Source organism: Dama dama, chromosome 12 (assembly GCF_033118175.1).
Source record: "Dama dama isolate Ldn47 chromosome 12, ASM3311817v1, whole genome shotgun sequence".
Taxonomy (NCBI): Eukaryota; Metazoa; Chordata; class Mammalia; order Artiodactyla; family Cervidae; genus Dama; species Dama dama.
Genome location: NC_083692.1, coordinates 6,375,778 through 6,390,971, shown reverse-complemented (window position 1 = coordinate 6,390,971; position 15,194 = coordinate 6,375,778).

Below are 15,194 nucleotides of genomic sequence, written 5' to 3'. Positions count from 1 at the left end.
CTGGGGGCTCAGATGGTAAAGACGCAGGTTCGATCCCTGATCAGGGAGATCCCCTGGAGAAGGAAATGGCTACCCACTCCAGTGTCCTTGCCTGAAAAATTCCATGGATGGAGGAGCCAGGCAGGCTAAAGTCCATGGGGTCGCAAAGAGCGACGTGACTGAGCTAGTGACCCTTTCACTTTCACCTGTGAATGGAGATTCACTAATAACTTCTTCATTCGACTCTCACGTGTGAAAGTGCACATAGAGAACTTTGCATTTTTCCAGTTACAGTTAATACAACTTCCCACATAAGACTAGCTTTGTCTTTACATCTATTCACCATGTTGGTTTCCCTCAGTCTGTAGTAAGGGCAGAGCGTTCTGCTGCTGCTACTGCTTAGGGGCTCAGCTGTGTCCAACTGTGTGACCCCATGGACCGTAGCCCTCCAGGCTCCTCTGTCCGTGGGATTCTCCAGGCAAGAACACTGGAGTGGGTTGCCATGTCCTCCTCCATGGGATCTTCCTGACCCAGGGATTGAACCAGGTCTCCTGCACTGCAGGCAGATTCTTTATAGCACAGCATTCTATATAAACTTAAATCACCTGTTTGCTAACAGCTTTTTATATTATTGAATACAAGTTGCTTGTGTTCTTGAAGTAAATTTTAGAGAATCTCTCAAAGTAGATACATAATACTAAAATTGTTTCATGGAAAGTCTTTAATTAAATGTTTTGATGTTTCCTTTTGGTTCAATCATATTTCCTCTGCCTCTTCCCTCTGGACTTTAAAGTTTTTTCCAATGGACAGAAAAATTTTCACCTCTGAAAAAAAACAACACTGGTGTGTCTGCTTGGGTAATAGTTTCTTACCTGTGGTCTCTCCATCAAACTAATCCTATAGGCATTCTTAGAGAAATTTCCTATTTTTTTTCCTTAGCATGTATAAATTTCCTTCTACTTCTCATCTTCTTCCTACTCTTTCATGTTTGTAGCGATCCAAACACAACTTGGGAAAGTAGAATTATCCCTTATCAAAACTGTTAAACTTGTAATTTGTTCTGTAAAAATGTTTCAATGTATAGCTAGCTTGAGGTTTATAAAAAATTGACAGTTTTTCTTTGGTTAATATAAGCTTCTTTGAAAGCAGATTTTTTGCAACATCATAATAATGTTTGCCTATTCTTTATATATTGTTTTAAATAATAGAATATGCTATTTTCTGCATGTAAGACTATCAGAATGGCTATTCTGATTATATTGACTGAATAGTTAAGTCAGCTCCCAAGAATTATCACCAGTAAACAGCTAATTGATTATTTTGCCCTTACATCTTCAAAAACAAAACCAGTTTAGTTTTTTGTCCATAGTTGTGCTATTGTCAGATACACATAAAAATGGCAATGTCTGCTCAACCTGATAAACCAACAGCTGTATACATAGCATATTCTGCTTTGTCCGAGGGGGGTTTGGGCCAAAAAAGCAACTGCAAATGCAAATAATTATTAGTAGCATTTGCCCTGTGCCCCTATCAAATAACATGAGTGCAGTTATTAGAAAGATATGTGAACCTGGCAAATTGTAAGTGTATACTTAAAGGTACTATTAATGCTCATTTGAGCTATAGCTGAGTTCCCAAATTGTGCTTTACTCAAGAATGAGTAACACAATATCTGAACAAAATAAGTCTCATGGTGTGATCTTATAAAATGGAGGGCTCTGAAATGGAAACTTCTCAGGTTATACAATTTATTAAAATGGAAGTAATTTAAAACAGCCTGTTTCTTGTTAGTCTTTAAATATGCAAATAAGAGAGGCTATTCAATTCATTCATTTTTATTTATGCCTTTCCAGATGGGAGTGTAACTATTCATTACGAATTCATTTTCACTTTTCAGCCTCTTGACTTTGCATCTTAGTTTTTGCTTTTTAGCATTTTAGAATAAATTGATGCCTAAATATTACAAATTGAATTTTAACTATTGTAAACCCAAGGTGGTATAAATTTTAAATTTCCAACAGTGAAGTATTACTTCAAGTTATTGCCTTATGCAGTTTAGTCTAAGGTTTTTAATGATAGCCATATCAAGAAATTCATTTGTATTGAATTTAAATAAATGATTTACAGATGAAGAAGGGATTATATTTCACATATTCTCACATTTCCCCTTGAACTGGAAAAGACTTCATGACTTTTTGCATTGTTATAGTGAAGTTGCTTTTGCGTTGTTGTTTTTGTTCAAGGAAGTATTGTGCTTTTTTTTTTTTTGATCAAGGAAAATATATCCAATTTTCACAATTAGAGGCATTTTTCAGATGGGATCCTAATTCTTTTGTAGAGTTGACCTCTCCAGATAGCTTGTTTTAATATGTAAATATTAAATAGAAATATGTAAATGTAAAAGAGCTCCTTGGATGAAATTAACCAGACTTGAAGATTAGATAGAGCATCAGGAAGTTGGAGAATATCACACTTCCTCACAGGTTCCTTTTAATCAAATATCAAAGCTTACTATGAAGGCATCAAATCATTTTTATCAATTATGATTCTTCACAACCTGTGAAAAGACACTACTTCTGTTAACTATTTTTCATTCATTAAATCCACAATTATTGAGCATTTTCTAAAGGTCAAATGTTATTTTTTATCTACACAGAATTTAAAGATTTGAATTGAGCACAAACTTTTGTGTCCCTGCCACCCATTGTTCACAACCTCATCCAGAGCCAAACTTTTTAAAAATTGCTTTTATTTGCTACCTTTACCTCTTATGTACTCTTTAATCCATTTAATCATGGAAACTATAAGAGAAATGTTTCAAAAAGAAAAAGAAGTACTCAAAATTACTGAAAGGTCGTAGGTCAGTTAAAGATAAAGGTCCAATCAGATGTTGCTCACGCTGGATAATTTCCGTAGACTGACAAGCAGTTATTTATCAAAGCTCGGTGAATGTCAGCGGTAAATACTCCCACTTTCCCTAATATCTTAAAAACATTTTCCTTCTCATCTTTACTTAGTATAGGGCATCTATGGGTTCAAAAGACGGTTAATCAACCAAGTAACCAATTAAAACCAATCGCCGTTGTTTGAGCTACTACATAAAACCTTCTCTGGTAAATGCATTGCTCCTGACACTTTCAGCCTAACTAGAGACGATCCATTATTTTTGGCCTGGCAGCTTCAGAATCTAGTCCCACACACTTTTTCCATACGTGGGCCAATATAAATTAGTAAAGCTTTGTAGTTGTTCCAGTTTTAAGCTTTCTTCTCTGAAGTCAGACTTTCAGATCCTACTTTCCATCTCACACTGCGATATAGCTCTTGTTATGTCTGGAGGCCTTGAAGAAGTGACATGAGGACCTTTGACTTCCCAACCAAAGGTCAAGCAAGCAAGGCTGAGGAGTCTCATCAGGCAGAGATGGACAGGCTGAGTCTTCTGCTAAGCACCACTTAGCTTGGTTTTAGGGTTCAGATTCTCTGAGTCGTGTGATCACGTTCTCAGTTACATGCAGATTTTATTTGTTATAGTCCAATTTTGTTTTCTTTCTTTCTGGTTAATATCTGAAGCTTTACTTAAGAGGCCTGATGAGACTGAGATTTCAAACTAGCATATGAACAATAGAACTTTGATTTTAGGTTACGCCAGCCAAAAATATGCTGGGAGTCTTTTAATACAGGAAATATCATTGGAGACACTGACTTTTCAATTTGCTGCAATTATTCTTTGTAGTATAAGCAAAGACATCTCTCTCTTATCCTCCTGTGGCTATATCCCATAAGTTTATATTTTCGTTTTGATTCAGTTTTGAGTATTTTCTATATTCTAAAGGGTGTTTTTTGCCTTTTATTATCTTTTTAACTTTTCTATATACTTAATATTAGACTGTTTCTAGTGAATAGCATGCAATATGTTTTAAATGCAATTGATTACTCTTAGATTTTTTCTGTATTTTAGTGTATATATATATATATATATATATATGCTGCTTGTTTACAGTTAATGGAATTAATGATACAATTAATTTTAACTATGATCTTATGTTGTGAGTCCTATCTGTTCTCTATCGATTTTTCTGACTTGATTATATTTATCATTTTCCTTTTCATTTCTCTGTAGCTTATGAAAAGCATGCCTAACCTATCAAAGACAAAATGATCTTTCCTTTTGCTTGTATAGTACCAGAAACAGAACACTTTTAACAATCATTTCTTCTTCTTCTGATTAATAATTATTTATTGTATGTTTAAAACTTGTTAATCTAGCAAAGAATTATTCTATACCATTAATATTCCTTGAAAATTACTTACATATTTATCACCTTTTTTTCACTGTCCTTTTTTCTTGCGTCTTAGACTTTCTATCTGCTCATCATAAGTTGTACTCCTTCAAAGACATTTTACATGTTTTTATTTCTGCAAAGTGATACTATACAGCAATCAATGCAGGAGTATTTTACATTAATTTCATAGAATTTTTCTGTGTGACAAATTCCTAGCCATGAATTCTCAGAGATTTTATTTAACCACACATCTTAAGACCCAGCCCTGATTTCCTTTGTGTATATGGCCTAGTATGCCAAACTCCCTAATTATTGAAGATAGCAGTCCATCACGGGGCAGCTCAAGACAGTACCTTTAGTAACTCTTGTTTTTGAGTTTTTTGTCTTGAGGGCTCAGCTATGTATTGGGGGACTTACTTCTATCTTATTATTTTACCTATAATTTTTAACTTTTTCTGAGGTTCAAGTTATTTTTTGTATTTAAGTCCTCTAAAATGATAGACTTACAAATCAATGCTTTTTAAAATTATAATAGCTTTATGAGGAAGAAGTTGCAGTCTTCATTATTTAAATAACTGCTATTTTTTCTTAAATATCCTCTTCATGACATACTCAGTAACAGAATATACAGGAGGAGACAATGCAGATCCTCATAATTTTCATAATTGGAAAGAGGTTTTGAAAAATCACAACATTTTTCAGGGCCCTGTGCAGTTTTATACTACATTTATAGAGCATTCTATGCACTGTAAATATTTTGTAACTTTGATTTGCTTTTTTACAGCCTTTGTAGAATTACTTTATCAAGAAAGCAACAAAATGAATATCTGATTTGATACCTCCTAACCTCTAATTTTATGATGATTTATCATTATAATTTTTCTGAAAGTAGCATGTCATTAGCTTTAAAATGAAAGTCATTTAATAAATGGGATTAACATACCATTTTTTTATTCCCCTACCAAGACAGAAACATACTTTTTGGCAATGTAAGATAATGGTAAGGTGGAAATAGTGAAGAAGTCTTGAAAATATGGTAAAGAAGATTCAGTTCCCAGTGCTTAGAGATTATTAACCTTTCAGTTACTCATATCACTTCCTGAACATGTGTTAGGCATTCCATGCAAAATAAGGCCAATGTTAGTTCTTAATATGTTATTTTACACAGTGACGTTACTTTATATTGATAGTAGTAATACATCGTTTTCACAGTGACTCTTTGCTAGTTGTTATTTGATATCATTCATTCATCTTCTCTTCAAGAATATAAATGCATCAGAAGTGCTGCATGCTGTTAGAAATATTGTTACACCCTTGGCATTGACCGCTAACCCTGCTTACTACTTTGACTTAAAGTTTGAGCATTGTAGATCATGTGCTTACCTGCTAAGTCACTTCTGTTGTGGCCGACTCTCTGATACTCTAGCCCATCAGGCTCCTCTGTCCAGGGGATTCTCCAGGCACAAATACTGGATTGGGTTGTCATGCCATTCTCCAGGCGATCTTCCTGACCCAGGGATGGAACCCATGTCTCTTACATCTCCTCCATTGGCAGGCTGCCTGAGAATGCTCTTGTAGATCATGTGATGATCCTTTAATCCTATTTTCCCTTAGACTGCCCCCTAGTGCAATACTAAGATTCTTAGTAACTTTCAATCTTATACTTTAAAACTCTATTTGATTACTTAGAGTAAATTAAAACACCAATATCAATGTCTTACCATCTTAGTGTCAAACAAAATTTAATACAACAAATAACTTAAAATATTACCCCACCCCCAAAAAATTCCCAGGCTTCCCTGGAGGCTTGGACAATAAAGCATCTGCCTGCAATGCCAGAAACCCAGGTTTGATCCCTAGGTCAGGAAGATTCCGTGGAGAAGGAAATGGCAACCCACTCCAGTATTCTTGCCTGGAAAAATCCCATGGACAGAGGAGCCTGGTGGGCTACAGTCCACGGGGTTGCAAGTCGGACACAACTGAGTGACTAAAACACACACACACACACACACAATTATTCCAGGCTTTCCATGAAGTCCTGGAAATAAAAAACTATTTTCTATAACTTTCATTTCTTCTGAAATCACTCTTACTCTATATTCATTGTTTTCAGTTGAAGATATATGTCTGCCCTCCTGAACTGAATGAGTATAAAGCTGAAAGAATATAGATACAGTGTTGATTGAATGAACACCTGTTGGTTATAGGTGGACGTCACAGTAAGGGGATTCTCACATGAATTACCTGAAATCTCTACCACTAGGGAGCTTTAAATCTAATGAAGAGAGATAAACACACACAGACAGATGTATAGCAGAGAAGTACTGAGATTAGTCTATAGAAGGAGAAATTGGTTCAGATAAAGGAGTCCTTTTGTATAGTCTGAGAGTTGAACAAACGTATTAAAAACAGATGACAGTACATTCAATGCAGACTTGTTGAGTGTAGGCAGAATATGGTTTCTGTTGTCAAGAGGATATGACATGGTTGTGTCTAAATATTTCCATTTTTTTTTCTTAATTGAAGTAATACTTAAAATGTATACAGATATTCAAAAATTCTTTGGGAGCATAAGAATGGTATCAGAAAAAGCTTAAGGCTTTTGAGCTAAAGGGGCTGATGGGGTATCTTTGAAGTCCTAGGCCAAAGAAAGGCAATGCCAAAGAATGCTCAAACTACCACACAATTGCACTCATCTCACTCATTGGCAAAACAACGCTCAAAATTCTCCCAGCCAGGCTTCAGCAATATGTGAACCAGGAACTTCCAGATGTTCAAGCTGGTTTTAGAAAAGGCAGAGGAACCAGAGATCAAATCGCCAACATTTGCTGGATCATCGATAAAGCAAGACAATTCCAGAAAAACATCTATTTCTGCTTTATTGACTATGCCATAGCCTTTGACTGTGTGGATCACAATAAACTGTGAAAAATTCTGAAAGAGATGGGAATACAAGACCATCTGACCTGCCTCTTGAGAAACATGTATGCAGGTCAGGAAGCAACAGTTAGAACTGGATGGACATGGAACAACAGACTGGTTCCAAATAGGAAAAGGAGTCCGTCAAGGCTGTATATTGTCACCCTGCTTATTTAACTTCTACGCAGAGTACATCATAAGAAACGCTAGGCTGGAAGAAGCATAAGCTGGAATCACGATTGCTGGGAGAAATATCAATAACCTCAGATATGCAGATGACAGCACCCTTATGGCAGAAAGTGAAGAAGAACTAAAAGCCTCTTGATGAAAGTGAAAGAGGAGAGTGAAAAAGTTGGCTTAGAGCTTAACATTTAGCAAACTAAGATCATGGCATCTGGTCCCATCACTTCATGGCAAATAGATGGGGAAACAGTGGAAACAGTGGCTTCTGGGCTCCAAAATCCCTGCAGATGGCGATTGCAGCCATGAAATTAAAAGATGCTTACTCCTTGGAAGGAAAGTTATGACCAACCTAGACAACATATTAAAAAGCAAAGACATTACTTTGTCAGCAAAGGTCTATCTAGTCACGGCTCTGGTTTTTCCAGTGGTCATGTATGGATGTGAGAGTTGAACTATAAAGAAAGTTGAGTGCCGAAGAAGTGATGCTTTTGAACTGTGGTGTTGGAGAAGACTCTTGAGAGCTTCTTGGACTGCAAGGAGATCCAACCAGTCCATCCTAAAGGAGATAAGTCCTGGGTGTTCATTGGAAGGACTGATGTTGAAGCTGAAACTCCAATACTTTGGCCACCTGATGTGAAGAGCTGACTCATTTGAAAAGACCCTGATGCTGGGAAAGATTGAGGTCAGGAGGAGAAGGGGACGACAGAGGATGAGATGGTTGGATGGCATCACCGACTCAATGGACATGGGTTTGGGTAGACTCCAGGAGTTGGTGATGGACAGGGAGGCCTGGCGTGCTGCAGTTCATGGGGTCGCAAAGAGTAGGACCTGAGTGAGTGACTGAACTGAACTGAAATGAGGACTGGGAAACACTTGGCACAGACAATCAGGGTGGTATTTATATTAGATGTTTCAAATACACTTTAACCTACATGTCTGAGATTTTGTAATAGGAAAATAAAATAATCCACATGATAGTGCATGCGTATGATAAATAACTTTAGTCGTGTCCAACTCTGCAACTCTATGGATGGTAGTCCACTAGGCTCCTCTGTCCATGGGATTCCCCAGGCAAGAATACTGGAGTGGGTTGCCATTTCCTCCTCTGGAGATCTCCGTGACCCAGGGATCAAACCTGCATCTCTTACATCTCCTGCCTTGGCAGGGGAGTTCTTCACCATTAGCACCACCTGGGAAGTCCATGATAGTTCATAGCACAGAATAAAAGGGCTTTCATCGTGGTTCAGATGGTAAAGAATCTGCTTAAAAAAAAAAAAAAAACAAAACCCGAGAGAAATACAGTTTCACTGTGAGTAAGCAGTATCCTTCAACTTGCAGATCAGTAAAACCACAGGTATCTCGGTATTTTTACCTGGAGTGTCATTGAGGGAGGGGGCAAAGCAAGGCTCAGCTTTCTCTACAAAGCAGCAGGTATGGTAGTGTGATGGTTCATTAAAACTTAATGAATATCCTTCCTGTAATCCAGATACATATGGGATAGATGCAGGTATAAATGGATGCACTGGTGCAGTGATAACACTGATTAAATGGAAATTCCCCTTTTCTGAGGGCAATCATCTTAGCTGTCTCTCTAAGTAAAACTTGTTGTGTAAACAGATAATCTAGAGGTGTATATGTGCCCTGTGACATTAGTTGCCATAATTGAGGGCTATCTTCTGAATCATGGAGATAATCTTAACAAATTAAAACCACTTCTACTTTATAAGTACAACAGATGAGTGGTACAGAGGAAAATATTTTTTTCTAGCATGGGAAGGCAATTAAACAACTTGCTATTCATAGAAAAATCCTATGGTAGTTCAGAAGGAAGAGCAATTTGAACATACTGAGGTAAATTTAATTGAAGCTAGACATAGGAAAATTTTTGGTGATGACTCTTCTGAAAAGGCAATCAGCATTTAATTCATAACTTTCAGGTAATACATTTATTTTGATGATCTGAGGTCTTCACAGTTAAGAAATTGTAATAAAGAGGTCAAGAAGTGAAATGCATACTAGAAAATTATAGTTACTATCACAGCACCACATATACCCAGGATCTAAGTAAATATTTCTAGATAGGAGCTTGATAGATTGCCATTGCTTAATATTGTCATTTATTAAAAGAGAAAGTGGGAGTGTGAACAAAAGTAGGTTCATAACAGATTTGAATCCATTTTGTTGTTGTTCAAGTTCAACTGAAAGCTTTTGAATAACACAGTAAACAGAAGCTGAATGCAGACTTGATTATTCAGACAATTTAGGGCTTTGTCAATTCTCTTCAAGAACACTCTGATGTGATCATGAAATGCAATTCAACTTACAATGTTAAATATAAATAGAATATGTTTACAGGTATAAAAATATGACAGTGTCTCAACTGGGGAGCTATTTACATGAGTGTATTTGCTTTGTGACAGTTAATCAGTCTATACACTATATGCTCCTTATAATTAAGACTTTAATTGAATACAGTAGGGAAAAGGACTAGACCATTCAGTATGATCTAAATCAAACCCCTTATGATTATACAGTGGAAGTGAGAAATAGATTCAAGGGATTAGATCTGATAGACAGATCTAATTAGATCTGAAGAAATATGGACAGTGGTGCTTGACATTGTACAGGAGGCAGTGATGAAGACCTTCCCCAAGAAAAAAGAATGTAAAAAGGCAAAATGGCTGTCTGAGGAGGGCTTACTAGCTGAGGAAAGAAAAGAAGCTACAGGCAAAGGAGAAAAGGAAAGATATACCCATTTGAATGCAGAGTTCCAAAGAATAGCAAGGAGAGATAAGAAAGCCTTCCTCAGCGATCAATGCAAAGAAATAGAAGAAAACAATAGAATGTGAAAGACCAGAGATCTCTTCAAGAAAATTAGAGAAACCAACAGAAAGTTTCATGCAAAGATGAGCACAATAAAGGACAGAAATGGTATGGACCTAACAGAAGCAGAAGATATTAAGAGGAGGTGGAAAGAATACATGGAAGAACTATACAAAAAAGATCTTCATGACCCAGATAACCATGATGATGTGATCACTCACCTAGAGCCAGACATCCTGGTATGTGATGTGAAGAGGGCCTTAGGAAGCATCACTATGAACAAAGCTAGTGGAGGTGATGGAATTCCAGTTGAGCTGTTTCAAATCTTAGAAGATGATGCTATGAAAGTGCTGCACTCAATGTGTCAGCAAATTTGGAAAATGCAGCAGTGACAGCAGGACTGGAAAAGGTCAGTTTTCATTCCAATCCCAAAAGAGGTAATGCCACAGAGTGTTCAAACCACCACATAATTGCACTCATCTCATACACAAACACAGTAATCCTCAAAATTCTCCAAGTCAGCCTTCAACAGTACGTGAACCGTGAACTTCCAGATGTTCAAGCTGGATTTAGAAAAGGTAGAGGAACCAGAGATCAAATTGCCAACATCTGCTGGATCATTGAAAAAGCAAGAGAGTTCCAGAAAAGCATCTACTTTTGCTTTATTGATTTTGCCAAAGGCTTTGACTATGTGGATCACAACAGGCTGTAGAAAATCCTTAAAGAGATGGGAAGACCAGACCACCTGGTCTGTCTCCTGAGAAATTTGATTGCAGGTCAAGAAGCAACAGTTAGAACTCGATATTGAACAACAGACTGGTTCCAAATTAGGAAAGGAGTATGTCAAGGCTGTATATTGTCACGTTGCTTATTAAAATTCTATGCACAGTACATCATGTGAAATGCCGGGCTGGATAAAAAACAAGCTGGTGTATGGCTGATTCATGTCAATGTATGACAAAAACCACTACAATATTGTAAAGAAATTAGCCTCTGCTTAAAATAAATTAATTAATTAAAAAAAAAAAAACAAGCTGGGATCAAGATTGCCAAGAGAAATATCAATAACGTCATACAGACAGATGACACCACCCTTATTTCAGAAAGCAAAGAAGAACTTAAGAGTTGCTCAATGAAAGTGAAAGAAGAGAGTGAAAACTTGGCTTAAAACAACATTCAGAAAACGAAAATCATGGTATCCCATCCCATCACTTCATGGCAAATAGTGAAACAATGGACACTTTGAGACACTTTATTTTTGGGGCTCCAAAATCACTGCATATGGTGACTTCAGCCATGAAATTAAAAGACACTTGCTCCTTGGAAGAAAAAAGTTATGACCAACCTAGACAGCATGTTAAAAAGTAGAGACATTACTTTACCAACAAAAGTCCATTTTGTCAAAGGTATGGTTTTTCCAGTAGTCATGTATGGATGTGAAAATTGGACTATAAAGAAAGCTAAGTGCCAAAGAATTGATGCTTTTGAACTGTGATGTTGGAGAAGACTCTTATTGGAGATCCAACCAGTCCATCCTAAAGGAAATCAGTCGTGAATATTCACTAGAAGGACTGATGCTGAAGCTGAAAGTCCAATACTTTGGTCACCTGATGGGAAGAACTGATTCATTGGAAAAGACCCTGATGCTGGGAAAGAGTGAGGGCAGGAGGAGAAGGGGATGACAGAGGATGAGATGGTTGGATGGCATCACCTCCTCAATTGATATCAGTTTGAGTAAACTCCAGAGTTGGTGAGGGACAGAGAAACCTGGTGTGCTGCAGTCCATGGGGTCGCAAAGAGTCAGACATGACTGAGCAACTGAACTGAACTGAATGCTCATGATTTCTGCACTTCTTGGTATGTATGCTATCCTTCAAAAAAGATTTTGCTAAAACTTATGAGTTTTATGTTATGGTGCTCTTTTTTGCCCATGATTCTAATATATACTCTGGTTATTGTTGAATAAAATTGACTTCATGGGCATAATATGAAAGATGGCAAAAAGTGTTTTGAACTAGAAAATAAGCAGATAGAAATATAGATGTGAAGGTTCCTAGGGACGCTGGAAAAATTTTTATTAAACAACTTTGGAAGCTTTGTATTGAAATTCATCAGGATAGTTTTTTTTCGTGGTAAGTCAGTAAAACACGTTTTCTTTCACCTGGGGTGGTTTGTTAAAATGATACTATAGGGCTAAAACTATGATTTCATTCTCTATTTTAACAACAATGACAACAAAATGCTCTGCTTCAGTATAAAGAATGACTCTGTGACACCTAGGTTGAATTTTGGAATCACAATTGTTTTATAGTAAGTGGAAAGAACTTGCAGAGCTTAGAATCATCCACACCAACTCTCAAGTATTACTTAAAATCATTAACGTTTTCACTTGCAATGAGAGAAGGACTATTCTTCTTATTCTTATACCTGCTTTCAGTGTCTTGATAATTTGTCTCTTTTATGGCATGACAATTATAATTCTGATTATATGAAGAGGGTGGATGAGAAATGAAGAATATTTTGGAAAAATATTAGAGGTTGAGAGTCAAAGAAAAGAAAGACTATTGCAAAAGAAATGTCATCAAGAATATGTGAAGTGAGTATCATACATATCACCTTCACCATGTCTTCTTCTTATTCTAAATTTCCCCGTTATTAACATGCTTTATAGTGCCTGAATGTTGCTCAGTCATAATTTGTTGAATTATTACATTTAAGATTCTGTGCTAAATGGTAAGATAATAGAAAATCACATTTAACATTTGTGTAAGCATAGCTCCTGTCCACTAAAAGTGGTATGGAAAAAGAAGAGCATGAAAACATTGAAGAAGCAATAAGATGATATCTAAACTAGGTCAGTAACCTAGATTTTTACCAGACAGTCTAGGCCTCTTTCCTATGTGCAATTTAGAGACAGGAAAATTGTTGCAAATATCTGGAATTTAATGAATACCCATTCATTCAGCCCAATTTCTTACATCCTAAGTGTGCTACGCCTTGAGACAGAAAGATGTAGAAAACACATCCTCTGCTTACACTCTAATGAAATGTAATACAACAGAGCATATAGTAGAAGATAACATGTATTGTGATCGGGGGAATCAAACAGCGCTGCGGGTGACGTCGAGTAAGCCCTGTCCTCGGTCTGTCACAATTCTGGCGAGTCTTCCTAAAGAAGACGATGTCTTTGAAAAATAGAACTGCCATGAGAAAATCGGAGAAGTTGGATTGTCAAGAAACAGAACTATGTGAGAAAAGATACAAATATGGATTACAAATCCACATTATATTTTCAAACTACTGCATATAGCCGACCAAATGGATGTGAGTTTGAGCAAACTCCAGGAGATGGTGAAGGACAGGGAAGCCTGGTGTGCTTCAGCTCATGGGGCTGCAAAGAGTTGGACATGACTGAGCGACTGAACAAGAGCGTATAGCCTGGGTTACCAATTAAAGATATGTGTGCAAAACAGAAGTAGTGGACGTGAAGGTCGGATTGGGATAGAGGAATTGAAAACCTGCAGAATGTTTGTACACCAAAGGACATCGTTGGATTTATCTTGAAGAAGGTGAAAAATTAGAGACATTTAAAGCTGGAAGTGACATGATTTGATTTCCATCTGAAAAAACAAACAAAAAACACTCATGTGGCTTGTGCATGGCTTGGAGAGGGTTTTAGAAAAAATGCAAATCACAAGGGAAAGAATCAGTTTCTCCTGAGATAATACCCTTAATGGTTCCCTCTCTAATATGGCTTCTCTGATACGGCATCCAGTACCATCACTTCATGATAAACAGATGGGGAAAAAATGGAAATAGTGACAGACTTTATTTTCTTTACCTCCAAAATCACCATGGATGGAGCCTGAAGCCATGATATTAAAAGATATATGCTCCTCAGAAGAAAAGCTATGATGAACCTAGGCAGTGTATTAAAAAAAAAAAAAAAAAAAGGGACATAACTTTGCCAACAAAGGTGAATATAGTCAAAGTTATGGTTTTTCCAGTAGTCATATAGTAGACATATGTCCAGTAGACATTTTCCAGTAGACTGGTTTCTCCACTAGAGATGTGAGAATTAGACCATAAAGAAGGCTGAGTATTGAGGAAATGATGCTTTCAAACTGTGGTGCTAAAGAAGACTCTTGACAGTCCCTTAAACAGCAAGGAGATTCAAGCAGCCAATCCTAAAGAAATTCAACCCTGAATATTCATTGGAAGGACTGAAGCTGAAGCTTCAAAACTTTGGCCACCTGATGCATAGAGCTGACTCATTTGAAAAGACCCTTATGCTGAGAAAGATTGAAGGCAGAAGAAGGGGACAAGAGAGGATAAGATGTTTGGATGGCATCACCAACTCAACAGTCATGAATCTGAGCAAACTCTGGGAGATAGTGAAGGACAGGGAAGACTGGTGTGCTTCAGTCCATGGGGTTGCAAAGAGACAGACACGACTGAGCGATTTAAAAACACAATTTTAATTATGGGATGAGTCTCTGGCTTTCTCTAGCATCTCTCTCTTGAAAGTAGAAGTGCTTCAGGTATACACCAAGGTTCTATTTGCAGAATCTTTTTTTAATCATTTGCATCTTTTATCTAAGGTTGACCCTTTGCTTCGGACCTGATGGATGTTCTCACTCCTTGCATTGGATTGAGATGGCAGACAGCAAGTCATGCTGAGTATTCAGGTCAGGTATACTATTTGTCTTCCCTCTGAGAAAGGTGCTTTTGTTCAAGATGAATATAAACTTTGTGCTCACGCTAATTGTGCCCTGCTATTTGTGACTCTTTGGACTGTAGCCCACAGTCTCCTCTGTCCATGGAATTTTCCGAACAAGAATAATGGAGTGGGTTGCCATTTCCTTCCCCAGGGACTCTTTCTCACCAGGGGATCAAACACACTTCTCCTTTGTCTCCTGCATTGCAGGAAGATTCTTTACCCTCTGAGCCACTGGGGAAACCCTCCCAACTAGATACTCTTAAAAAAATTATCTATTTATTTAGATAGAT